The sequence below is a fragment of the Rana temporaria genome, chromosome 3, assembly GCF_905171775.1.
Source record: "Rana temporaria chromosome 3, aRanTem1.1, whole genome shotgun sequence".
In the NCBI taxonomy this organism is placed as follows: domain Eukaryota; kingdom Metazoa; phylum Chordata; class Amphibia; order Anura; family Ranidae; genus Rana; species Rana temporaria.
Genome location: NC_053491.1, coordinates 254392747 through 254405957, shown reverse-complemented (window position 1 = coordinate 254405957; position 13211 = coordinate 254392747). Strand labels below are relative to the sequence as shown.

General features: G+C 40.1%; 1 protein-coding gene across 2 annotated transcripts in view; it reads right to left on the bottom strand.

Annotated features, from left to right (window-relative positions):
- The window catches only part of GRXCR2 (glutaredoxin and cysteine rich domain containing 2), an 84563-nt gene extending 80354 nt beyond the window's left edge, over positions 1-4209 (bottom strand). The window contains exon 1 of one of the 2 annotated variants that reach the window (XM_040344591.1): positions 3968-4209. The gene's annotated coding sequence lies outside the window, so the exon portion shown is untranslated. The remainder of the gene's footprint in view (positions 1-3967) is intronic. The other variant, XM_040344590.1, reaches the window with a different exon arrangement.
- Between the last annotated feature and the right edge of the window lie 9002 nt (positions 4210-13211).

The window sequence follows — 13211 nt, the reverse complement described above, 5'->3', positions numbered from 1 at the left end:
GCAATGCGCCTCTGCAGAGGCGCATTGCAGGGGGTATTACCGCGGTTTCCCATTGTTTTAAATGGGAAGGAGTGGTATACATACCACTCCTCTCACCGCTCCAAAGATGCTGCTTGCAGGAGATTTTTTTCTCTCCTGCCAGCGCATTGCCTCAGTGTGAAAGTCCTCCGGCTTTCACATTGAGAAGGCTGGGCAGGAGTTTTTCAGGCGGTATTTAGGCGCTATTTTTAGCGCTATACGGCTTGAAAAACTCCTCAGTGTGAAAGGGGTCTAATAGAAGCACATGTATGCTGATGGATAGATGAAGGGCAGATGACTGGAGGGAGCCCCCCCCCCCTCCTTAAAGGAGCAGGAGCACACTAAACACCCAGCACATAGAAGCAAAGGTGCTAGTGCGTTGCCTGACCACAATGACAACAATACAAAAACCAACTGTCACTGCCCCTACCTATGACTGGTCTTCACAGCAAGGAGCATTAGAAGGGGGACGCATGTCAACAAACACACAGAATAACCAAGCTCAACTTACCAACCAATCAGCAACCAGAGACATCATGATTTTTTAATACATTAATACTCTCTGCCCAGTGCATATTTTTGTAAGTTTGTGGTCATTGGCACTTTCATACCTAGTTTTTGACATATATTTACATACACATATGTCTATACTTACCTGGGGATATACATATGTATATAGACATGGATATCTGTTTATCATTATATTATTCCATTCCACATTTTACTTTCTTCATATTATTTTCACGTTAGTTAACTTTTTTAAGTGTATATCCTTATCTACACATTTTATATCATATAAGTATATATTGTAAGATTGGGGTCATCAGACTCCAGCGGTAGGTGTGTTTTTTAGTGAGTACGCTAGTCCAGAACTGAATTTTTAAGGGCCTGGTAGCCCACTTTTATTTAAAAGCACAAAAAGTTCACAAATACATAAGTAACCCTCACAGGAGGGTTCCACCATTACTGTACCTTGCATACTCAACACTTTAGCCTCCTGGCTTTCATTCTTGCCATTCGGCTGTTTGCCTCAGCTCCTGTAGTCCGTTGTTTGCTGTGGCTTGCATTTTTTGGATTATTACCTCTTTTTAATAAAGGCATTGATTTTGAGTGTGGCTGTCCAGAATTTTTTCCTCACCCAATTGCCAATCAGATCTGCATATCATTGCCCATCAGTGCTGCATATTAGTGCTTCCTCATCAGTGCCCATCAGTGCAGCTTCATCAGCACACATCAGTGAAGGAGAATTTTTTTTATTGTAACAAAAAACTACGATTTATTTATTTATTTTTTCACATTTTTCATTTGTTTAGCAAAATATAAAAAACTCAGCGGTGATTAAATACCACAAAAAGAAAGCTCTATCTGTCTCAAAAAAAATGATAAAAATATTGTTTGGGTACAGCACTGCATGACCACGCAATTGTCATTCAAAGTGTGACAGCGCTAAAAGTGCAAGTAAGTGCCCTGTATTGAAGTGGTTAAAATAAAATGAGAATATCAGAAGATGTTTTTTTTTTGGTTTTTAGATCTTTTAGAGATGAGCATGCAGAGCGGCATACACCAGAGCTTTTGAGTGACAGGGGACAGTCACTTTGTTGTGTAGAGTTTGTCTCTTGGTAGCTCAAAGTGTAGCTGTAATTTACTTACAATCAGTGTGCTATGAAACTGCTATGTAATCCATTATAGTATACAGTATACAATATATAACACGTGAAAAAAAAAAGGGGTAAAACACAGCGCTAAACCAAAAACAAGAAAAATATAAATAATAATAGCAGCTAACACTCAAACAAACTAAGTCTAGAACAGTATACAAAAATTAGTGTAGCGCTGAGTGATGAAACCAGGACAGTGAAAAACAGTGTATAAACCTAGAAGAAGTATATACAAATAACGGCAAACACCAGAATGGTCACAGCAAATCACCAACTCTCAGTGACAATGGGTATAATGGGACTTAACCCATTGTACCATGTGCAAAATGTGCAAATGTGACATAAGTGACTATAATAAAGCACAATGTGAGCGCATAGATGAGGAACACCAAGATCTCTGTGATAAGGGATGTAGTGAGAATGGACTCACTATAGCTCATCAAAAAGGTGTGCACATACAGAAATATACGTGATATAATACCAAAAAGGAAATCATAAATCCTAAACAAAGTCCCAACAGATGCTTGAAGTAGAGGAACAACTTCCAGGTTGGGTGTAGACATATAATCCAAATCGACTGATCAGATGCTCGGGGAAACTTTAAAACAATTCTCAGATAAGGATTGAATACTCTTACCGAATATGAAGGACACACATGTCGCACAACAGTGGGTCAAACGAACTTTCAACTCTCAGTTCTTGATGCTCCAACACTGTAGGGATGTCATCTGAATGGAATGGTAAATCCTAAGACTCCAAACCACGTAACCGATTAGCAAATAGGCAACTGACAGCCAAGTTGGTAAGCAGATGGTGGTGAGGTTGGATAGATCATCAGTGCCCCAACGTAACATAAAATGGAAAAAAGGGCTCCATATGGTGCAGGTCAACAAAATACGGTTTATTGGTGAGAAAATATTGTACAAAATCAATGTAGGATATAAGGATATAAAGATGGGCCAGCATCTTTACTCTTCCCACATTGCTTTTAATCTTAATTTTACTTTTGTGATCACTTTTATTCCTTATATCCTTCATTGATTTTGTACAATATTTTCTTACGAATAAACCGTATTTGGTTGACCTGCACCATATGGAGCCATTTTATGTTACGTTGGGGCACTGGTGATCTATCCAACCTCACCACCATCTTCTTACCAACTTGGCTGTCAGTTCCCTATTTGCTGTTCTGTTACTTGGTTTTGAGTTGTAGGATTTACCATTCCATTAAGAGTGACATCCCTACAGCATTGGAGCATCAAGAACCAATAGTTCAAAGTTCGTTTGACCCACTGTCGTACGACATATGTGTCCATATTCAGTAAGAGTATTTAGTCCTTATCTGAGAATTGTTTTGAAGTTTCCCCGAGCATCTGATCAGTCGATTTGGATTATATGTCTACATCCAACCTGGAAGTCGTTCCTTTACTTCAAGCATCAGTTGGCACTTTGTTGTTTAGGATTTATACATATATTTCTGTATGTGCACACCTTTTTGATGAGCTATAGTGAGTCCAGTCTCACAAATCCCTTATCACTGATAGCTCTCGGTGTTCCTCATCTATTCGCTCACATTGTGCTTTATTATAGTCACTTATGTCACATTTGCACATTTTGTACATAGTACAGTGGGTTAAGTCCCATTATACCCATTGTCACTGAGAGTTGTCACCATTATGGTGTTAGCCATTTTTTGTATATACTTCTAGGTTTATACATAGATGTTTCGGCTGTCTTGGTTTCATCACTCAGCGCTACACTAATTTCTGTAATATATAGCGCGTGACATGTGTATATATACAGTAAGCACTGAAATGACTTAGCATAGAATTTGATATACGGTAAACAGTAAATTAAGGCATGCAAACACAATATAGACTACAATAAGAAAGAAAAGGTTTGTGATATTTATTGTATCAAGTTACATCAACCATTTAGCTTTGCAGACCATAACGTTGATACATTTTATCTTTAAATAGGAAAAGATTTAAACAATAACTCAATAAACCATATCATGGCTTTTACTTATATTTACCTATGTGTAGAAGTAAATAATATTTTCTCACCCAAGGGAGATAAGCATATCTTCGGGCATTTAATAGACTTTTAAAACTAAATAACCCTATAATTTTTACTCATATTTTCATTAACAGCATGCATTGTTCTGCAAGAAGTAACAGGCATAAAGGATATCCAGAGCTCAGTATCAAATAATTGAGCCTAAGGCTTAAACAAAGCACTTCAATCTCACTAAGTGAATTCCCTCTACTAATTAAGAAAAGAGAGCTTACCATACAGTGAGGCCATTAGCTGGAATTAGACACACATTCTTTAAAATATGTTTCCGTTTGATTATTCCTTGTGGATATTCTGAGAGATGCCAGTTCAATTTTCAGAAAATGGTCATTGGGAATTCAGGTTTACACATAGTGTATCCAGTTTATCCATAGGCAGTTCTGTATCATAACCAAAGTGGTCTGACCCCATCAAGGCTAGGCATGTGCCAGTTGAGAACAGGGAGGAACAGACAAGTGAATTCCAAGTAGGAAAGGAATGTAAAGAGCAAATGGAATGTAATGAAGAGTTTTCTGAGTTTACAAAGGTTAGCTACATTAGTTGCAAAACACATGGCTATGGTTACGCAGCAATATACAAGTTAAAGTGTACATAAGCCCCAAATGTAAATTTGATATTATGCCTCACTGTATACAGTTTGCTTAACAGAATAATAAACCTTTCTACCCACACGTTGTGTTTTCCGCCTGCATAAGATGTGCATTGATTATGTAGCGTGATTTGTTGGTCTGCACACACAGCCTATAGTAGCGTAAATATTCACATTCTTTTGTCAGTGATTTCTGTATTTGCATCATGTACTGCACAAGTTACAGACAGAGGTCATGCATTAGTCTAAAAACTAACATTTACAATGAAGAAACTAAAATATAATAACTAACCAATATATAAGTTGTGCAAATGAGAGCCAGATAGTAACTAAATCTCACACAGACACAAACAGACAGAACAATTAAAGGGGTTGTGTTGTGGAAAATTCTATAAATGTATGTTGTCAGATGTCCTGCCAGTGTCGGTTTTGCTGTAATGCGCTCAAGTGAGCGAATTCACGCATACAGACGTTGGTGGAAGGCCATTGGCGCAAACACCTTTTCATGGACACAGCAGATTTGCGAGCTCCTTTTAGGGGTGCTCATTTATGCCTCAGCAAGGGACTGGCCACTTCTTGTCGACTGCATTAAATGACTCCGAGTGGACAGATCTGCGTGCATGGAAACTGTAGCATAACTATACGAAAAATATGGTTATCTGATCCATGATTTAAGTATGGTTTGCAACAATGGCAGTCTGCACACGGCTCTGTGCAGTAGCCATGCTTCCTGATTCCTTTGTCTCTCACAGAGCATGGTGACTGCCCCCAGCCGTTTGTATACACCACTACTAAGCATTATTTTGAATCACATGTCTGTGATTGGTTCTTTTGAATGTATACAACATGTCTGATTGGCTGTTTTGTGAAGCCACACCTTTTGTTACTGATGTTGACCCTATATAATAAAGAAACAAGCTGCTGGAAGTCAGTGATGACTGGGAGCTAGATGGAATGAGAACAATTGCTGAGGTCTCTTGACTTATATGAATGGCAGAGAATGATGGTGAGTGAATCTAGTTAGCTTAAATATGGATTATTTCATTAAGACGGATTCTGTGCTTAATAGCACAGGGCAAAATGGCGGTATGCTCTGCATACAGCCCAGTTTTTGCCACGACAGTTGTAAAGGTAAATGTTTTTTTACATTAATGTATCCTGCAGATATACTGCATTCATTAAACTGGTTGTAAAGGCAGACGGTTTTTTATTTCCATGCATTCTATGTGTGCAGTAGTGTTGAGCAGAATATGCCATATTCGATTTCGCGATATATCTCGAATATATATTCGAATATTCGAGATATATTCGCTAAATTCGAATATTCGTGATATTTTATCGAAATTAATTGATTGCGATTTTTCGCTATTGCGAATGCGAAAATAATTGCGATTTTTTTTAATAACTGCAGTAGGAGCGCTCTGATTGGCTCAGAATATTCGTGATATTTTATCGAAATATCGCAACATGCGAATGCGATATTTATTGCGCAATTTCGAGATATGCTGGAGGAGCGCTCTGATTGGCTCAGAATATTCGTGATATTTTATCGAAATATCGCAACATGCGAATGCGATATTTATTGCGCAATTTCGAGATATGCTGGAGGAGCGCTCTGATTGGCTCAGAATATTCGTGATATTTTATCGAAATATCGCAACATGCGAATGCGATATTTATTGCGCAATTTCGAGATATGCTGGAGGAGCGCTCTGATTGGCTCAGAATATTCGTGATATTTTATCGAAATATCGCAACATGCGAATGCGATATTTATTGCGCAATTTCGAGATATGCTGGAGGAGCGCTCTGATTGGCTCACTCTGAAATCGAATATTCGAGATATTTTAACGCAATTTCACAAAATGCGAATGCGAAATTGATTGCAGATATTTCGAAAACTGCTGTAGCAGCACTCTGAAATCGAATATTTATGATATTTTACCCAAAAAACATATTGCGATTGCGATTTTTCGATCGCGCATGCGCAATTGCGCGAACAGCACGCGACCATTTCCTGGAGCCTTGCCAGTTTCCAACTTATGATCGCAGCGCAATCACACAGCAACATGGTTGGAAGCAATTTCACTAAGTCTGAGGAAAAGATGCTGATTTGTGTAAGTATTTTGACCACTGTTATTTCATCATCTTCAACTGCATTTTAGTCTAGTTTAAAAGTTAGTATATATGATCAGATATTAGTATTTCACAAAAAATGTGTATCCTGCTTTTACAAAACTACAAGTCCCAGCATGCCTGGACAGCTGCAGACACCCTGGTTGGCAAATGTGTATTTAGGCACTTTTCCTTGTTATTTAGCATAATGAATTTAAAAAATTTTTGGACATAGGACGTATGCGAACGTCCTGACTTCAGTGTCCTCAAGGCCCAAGGACGTTCGAATACATATTGCCCTTTAGATGTTGCAGAACTACAACTTCCAGCATGCCTGGGAATGCTGGCACTTCTAGTATTGTAAGTTCTGCAGGCCCCCATTTTTCAGGCCTTTATGCACGGGTCTCTAAACTGTGGCACCCTAGATGCAGCAAAAGTAAAATTCTTAGCATGCACTGACAGACCGTGGCTGATGGGAGTAGTAGTTTTGCAACAGCTGGAGGTGGACTGGTCTTGAAACCCAGAGTTAGGTAACAAACCCGTAGTGTTTTGCAACCATTCTGCCTCCAGCTGTTTTTTTTCTGTTGAAAAGCCTGTGGCGTGCAAAACACAACCCAAAAACTCCACCCGGTGGAACGAAAAATTTGCACACACCTAAAGAGTGACATCACAAAAAACTGCGACGGTTGCATACGTCAGTGGTCCTCCGAAAAGGTCCCGTCTCTGACCCCCCGGGGCGTTAGGCTCCTGACAGGGAAAAGAGTTACTGTGGTCCATACAGCCGAAGCCATATGGACCCATCTCGGTCCAAGCAGCGCAATCAACACGCGAACAACACGCGACCATTTCCTGGACCCTTGCCAGTTTCCAACTTTATGATCGCAACGCAATCGCAGAGCAAGATGGTTGGAAGTAATTTCACTGTATCTGAGGAAAATTTGCTGATTTGTGTAAGTATTTTGACCACTGTTATTTCATTATCTTCAACTGCATTTTAGTCTAGTTTAAAAGTTAGTATATATGATCAGATATTAGTATTTCACAAAAAATGTGTCTCCTGCTTTTACAAAACTACAAGTCCCAGCATGCCTGGACAGCTGCAGACACCCTGGTTGGCAAATGTGTATTTAGGCACTTTTCCTTGTTATTTAGCATAATGAATTTAACATTTTTTTGGACATAGGACGTATGCGAACGTCCTGACTTCAGTGTCCTCAAGGCCCAAGGACGTTCGAATACATATTGCCCTTTAGATGTTGCAGAACTACAACTTCCAGCATGCCTGGGAATGCTGGCACTTCTAGTATTGTAAGTTCTGCAGGCCCCCATTTTTCAGGCCTTTATGCACGGGTCTCTAAACTGTGGCACCCTAGATGCAGCAAAAGTAAAATTCTTAACATGCACTGACAGACCGTGGCTGATGGGAGTAGTAGTTTTGCAACAGCTGGAGGTGGACTGGTCTTGAAACCCAGAGTTAGGTAACAAACCCGTAGTGTTTTGCAACCATTCTGCCTCCAGCTGTTTTTTTTTCTGTTGAAAAGCCTGTAGCGTGCAAAACACAAGCCAAAAACTCCACCCGGATGCAGTGAAAAATGTGCACACACCTAAAGAGTGACATCACAAAAAACTGCGACGGGTACATACGTCAGTGGTCCTCCGAAAAGGTCCCGTCTCTGACCCCCCGGGGCGTTAGGCTCCTGACAGGGAAAAGAGTTAGCAACGCATATCTCCCCTATACGTGTATCCTGTGTTGTTAATAATATATTCATAATTATGCAAATGATAATGGCTGCTATATTTATGCAAAAAAGGTGGCGACCGAAATGGCAGGATATAAAATCTGTCATGTTACCCCTGTCATTGATTGATAAGGCGAGAATGCTTCCAATTGTTGAATAGCATACATTTACGTCATATATCCATAAGGCTGTCAACAGAAGTATTACAATATACTTTGTTCTTCATCTTGCAGAAGTTCCTGGAAACAGGATACGATGAGCTGCGGAGGCAGCCAGAGAAAAGGGCTGTGGTCAGCGCCCTAATCGCTGACTTTGGCGGCCAACACGACCACAAGGCGATTGTGAAGAAGTGGTCTGACCTGAAGAGGCGCCAAATGGATCAGGTCAGACGTCTTCGGGCTAGATATCATCCAGGTAAGTTATTGTTGACAGTTATGTTTTTTTTTTCAAAAGTGTATTTTGTGCGTGAACTCGAAAGAGAGAGGAGCCGGCCTGCAGGAGTTGGGAGGCCTCCCCCAGAGGCAATCTGCCACCTTTCTCCATGCCCCGGTTGGCAATGGCGGGTGTGAGGGGGTCCTCCCAACCCAACCTCGCATAGCACACCCACCGGGGGCGGGGCTGAGACCACCAAACTCAATTCACATGTAGCCGAGAGCGGGATCCGAACCCCTAGCTGCAGAGGTGAATCACTTGTCAGCGCAGTGGCAATCGCGTGGAGCCACCACAGCTCCTTTGGTGACAGTTATGTAAGGTCATATGTAATTCATGTAAGGTCAGATGTTGTTAACCAAGATGCCATGTTGTGCTAACATATCACCACCAGCCAAGGTATTCATAGTACTGTTGAAAAAAGACATGGGACAGCAGACAGGAACACAGAAGTTATGTGGGAACATACTTTTCCCATTGCTTTGCATGGGACTTTAAAGAAAAACCCCGACCATGGCAAATGGGGGTGGGTAAGGTTTAAACCACCTATCCTATGTTTGTGGCTGACATATAAGAAACCTGTGTGCCAAGTTTCATATAAATATCTTTAGCCGTTTGTACGTGATGCTGGAACATACATACATACATACATACATACATTTATGCACACACACGTTGAGTTTTATATATATAGATTACCACTAAATTCCTGTGTTAGGAGTGGGGTTGTTATAGTAATCCTGTGTGCTCCATCAGGCCCTTTTTTTAACATGAACTCGTCTGAACAAAACAAAGGAGACAAAAACAGCTCATTTTAACATGGTGGCATCCCAGCTCACGCTCAGTCCCCTGTAGTGCCCACAAGACCCTTTAATATAACATTGTCCCATTGGTTAACTGTCTATATAAATCAATTTGTATTCATATACAATACAGCAGAGTACACAGAATTTGCATACGTCATTAGAAAACATTTTTATAATATATGAACATTGTGTTATTATAGGTGCTCCAATACCAGCTGTGCGCGCCAAGCGCAGAAGGCGCCAGGCCGATGAGGAGGAGGAGGAGGATGCGGCAGAGGAGGATGCGGCAGAGGAGGAGATGGATGAGGAGGAGCAGCCAGGGCCCTCCCACTCCCCAACCCCAGCTCCTGTTGAGGAGCAAGCTGAGGAGCTTCCCCCCCCCACCACCCCAACTTCTCAAGCAGAAGAGCAGGAGGAAGACAGCGGTCCTGTGAGCCTCGTTCAGGAAGGTAAATATGTGCACAATGATTAATAACATTTCAACAATAAAATGTAGATATAAAAATAGACAACATATAAAGCGCACCTGTCAGATTGTAGAACCATAATATGGTATTGATCCTAGAAGTATACAGGTAGTGCATAATTATTAGGCAAGTTGTATTTTTGAGGATTCATTTTATTATTGAACAACAACCATGTTCTCAATGAACCCCAAAAACTCATTAATATCAAAGCTGAATTTTTTTGGAATTAGTTTTTAGTTTGTTTTTAGTGTTAGTTATTTTCGGGGGATATCTGTGTGTGCAGGTGACTACTATTACTGTGCAGAATTATTAGGCAACTTAACCAAAAAATAAATAGATACCCATTTCAATGATTTATTTTTAACAGTGAAACCAATATAACATCTCAACATTCACAAATACACATTTCTGACATTTAAAAACAAAACAAAAACAAATCAGTGACCAATATAGCCACATTTCTTTGCAAGGACACTCAAAAGCCTGACATCCATGGATTCTGTCAGTGTTTTGATCTGTTCACCATCAACATTGCGTGCAGCAGCAACCACAGCCTCCCAGACACTGTTCAGAGAGGTGTACTGTTTTCCCTCCTTGTAAATCCCACATTTGATGATGGACCACAGGTTCTCAATGGGGTTCAGATCAGGTGAACAAGGAGGCCATGTCATTACTTTTTTTTATTTAATACCCTTTCTTGCCAGCCACGCTGTGGAGTACTTTGACACGTGTGATGGAGCATTGTCCTGCATGAAAATCATGTTTTTCTTGAAGGATGGTGACTTCTTCCTGTACCACTGCTTGAAGAAGGTCTCTTCTATAATCTGGCAGTAGGACTGGGAGTTGAGCTTGACTCCATCCTCAATCCGAAAAGGCCCCACAAGCTCATCTTTGATGATACCAGCCCAAACCAGTACTCCACCACCACCTTGCTGGCGTCTGAGTCGGACTGGAGCTCCCTGCCCTTTACCAATCCAGCCACGGGCTCTTCCATCTGGCCCATCAAGACTCACTCTCATTTCAGCAGTCCATAAAACCTTAGAAAAATCTTTCTTGAGATATTTATTGGCACAGTCTTGACGTTGCAGCTTGTGTGTCTTGTTCAGTGGTCGTCGTCTTTTAGCCTTTCTTACCTTGGCCATGTCTCTGGGTATTGCACACCTTGTGCTTTTGGGCACCCCAGTGATGTTGCAGCTCTGAAATATGGCCAATCTGGTGGCAAGTGGCATCTTGGCAGCTGCACGCTTAACTTTTCTCAGTTCATGGGCAGTTATTTTGCACCTTTGTTTTTCCACACGCTTCTTTTGTTTGATGATCACGCTTCAGAAGCTTTGCAATTTTAAGAGTGCTGCATCCCTCTGCTAGATATCTCTCTATTTTGGACTTTTCAGAGTCTGTCAAGTCCTTCTTTTGGCCCATTTTGCCAAAGAAAAGGAAATTGACTAATAATTATGCACACCTGATATAGAGTGTTGATGTCATTAGACCACACACCTTCTCATTACAGAGATGTACATTACCTAATATGCCTAATCTGTAGTAGGCTTTCGAGCCTATACAGCTTGGAGTAAGACAACATGCATAAAGAGGATGATGTGGTCCAAATACTCATTTGCCTAATAATTCTGCACTCCCGGGATGTGTTAGACACATAACAAGTGTATACACATGATAATGATTGATTAATAAGCAAAAAAAATATTTTATTTATTTGGTAACGTTCTTTGAAATCCAAATGTTTTTTTATTATATCCTAACAGCATCAAGAGATCTGAGAAGGCAGAACAGACTCATCCAAAAGACCCACCAGAGGATCCTGCAAAACCAGCGGAAGATGAGCTACCTAACCCAACAAAATGCTCTGCTAGAGCAGCAGCTATCGGGTCATATTGCGGAACTGGACCGCATTCAGAAACGCATTGATAGTTATATTTGATTTTATTTTTGTATTAAAAAATCTTATTTTTTGGAAATGTTTCATTTCTTTTTGAGATAGAGTTGTAGGTTTTTCAACACATCTAACTTCACATCAAACAAATCAACATCAACACATTTAACTTCATAATAAGCAAAAACATTTTATACTATTATTTTATTTAACAGTAACCTAGGACAAACTAAAGCACACGACACAGACACAACGAACACAAAATAAACTGTTGAAAAATGAACATAACAAAAGCAACAATATATATATATATACAAAGAGAGAGAGAGGGAGAGCAAGAAAGAGAGAGAATGCAGATGAGCTCTTGCAGACAGCCCAATGGTTGCAGTATAAATGCCGCAAAACAGGGTTTAACATAAGGTTCATTGTTATAGTTACACTTGCTGTTTAGATCCGGTCTGGTAGCTTGTAGCGGAGGCTGTTGGTGGATCCGCTGTGCCAGAGAGGTCATGAAGCTTTACTCAGCATGGAGGCAGCAGCAGGAGTATTAAAATATAATATAACTAGACAATGCATTTCCTGAGGAAAATGCGAGTGGGAATGCTGAATAGCTTAATTGGTGAGCCCCTTGCCAAAGACATTCACCATAACCACTACACTATCTTTAGGACACACAGCTTCTTTCTCTATCTGCAAAGTATAGAGTATGCTGACTTCCTGGTCGCCCCTCCCCCCTCAATAGGTTTCCCCTCCCCCCCAGGTCAGTGAGGAGGAATATTGCACTGAGGTCAGGAAAGTTATTTATGGAAAGAAATAACATTACAAACGCTTTTAATTCACAGATCTAATACATGATTTAAGCCTCCAAACAAAGCTTAATAAATCCTCAAAACGTACATGCAATTGATACAACGACTACACCGTTTGAAATACACGGCCCTTGTAAACGCATCGATATGAAATTTATGTAGATAAACTTAAAAATGTGGCCATGTCTGCGATTTAGAAAAGAGCGTCTTTGTGAGTTCTGCAGCAACATTTTTTAGATAATTTAACATGAGAGTCTATGAGACATAATTTCTGCCTGTTGCTCCAATAACTAAAACTAAAATACGTATCGCAGAATTGATCACATTGCCATAAACCAGACAAGCATAGCTACGTTTTGATATAAAAATTGTGTATGAAAAGTAGATCTTGTGGGCGTGAGACCAATTTGTTTCCCCTTTTTGTAAAGATATTTTTAATTACAAAGATCTCCAATGTTAAGGTCACATGACAGACTCTAAATCCCCTCCATAGGATTACATTATAACCGATTGCATTTTTGTGAAAAATTCGCAAAACGTAAATTGCGTTTTCACCAAAAAATTGTAAACGATAACGATCTGAAAAGTCATAGCCGGATAGCTAAATATTTTGTGAC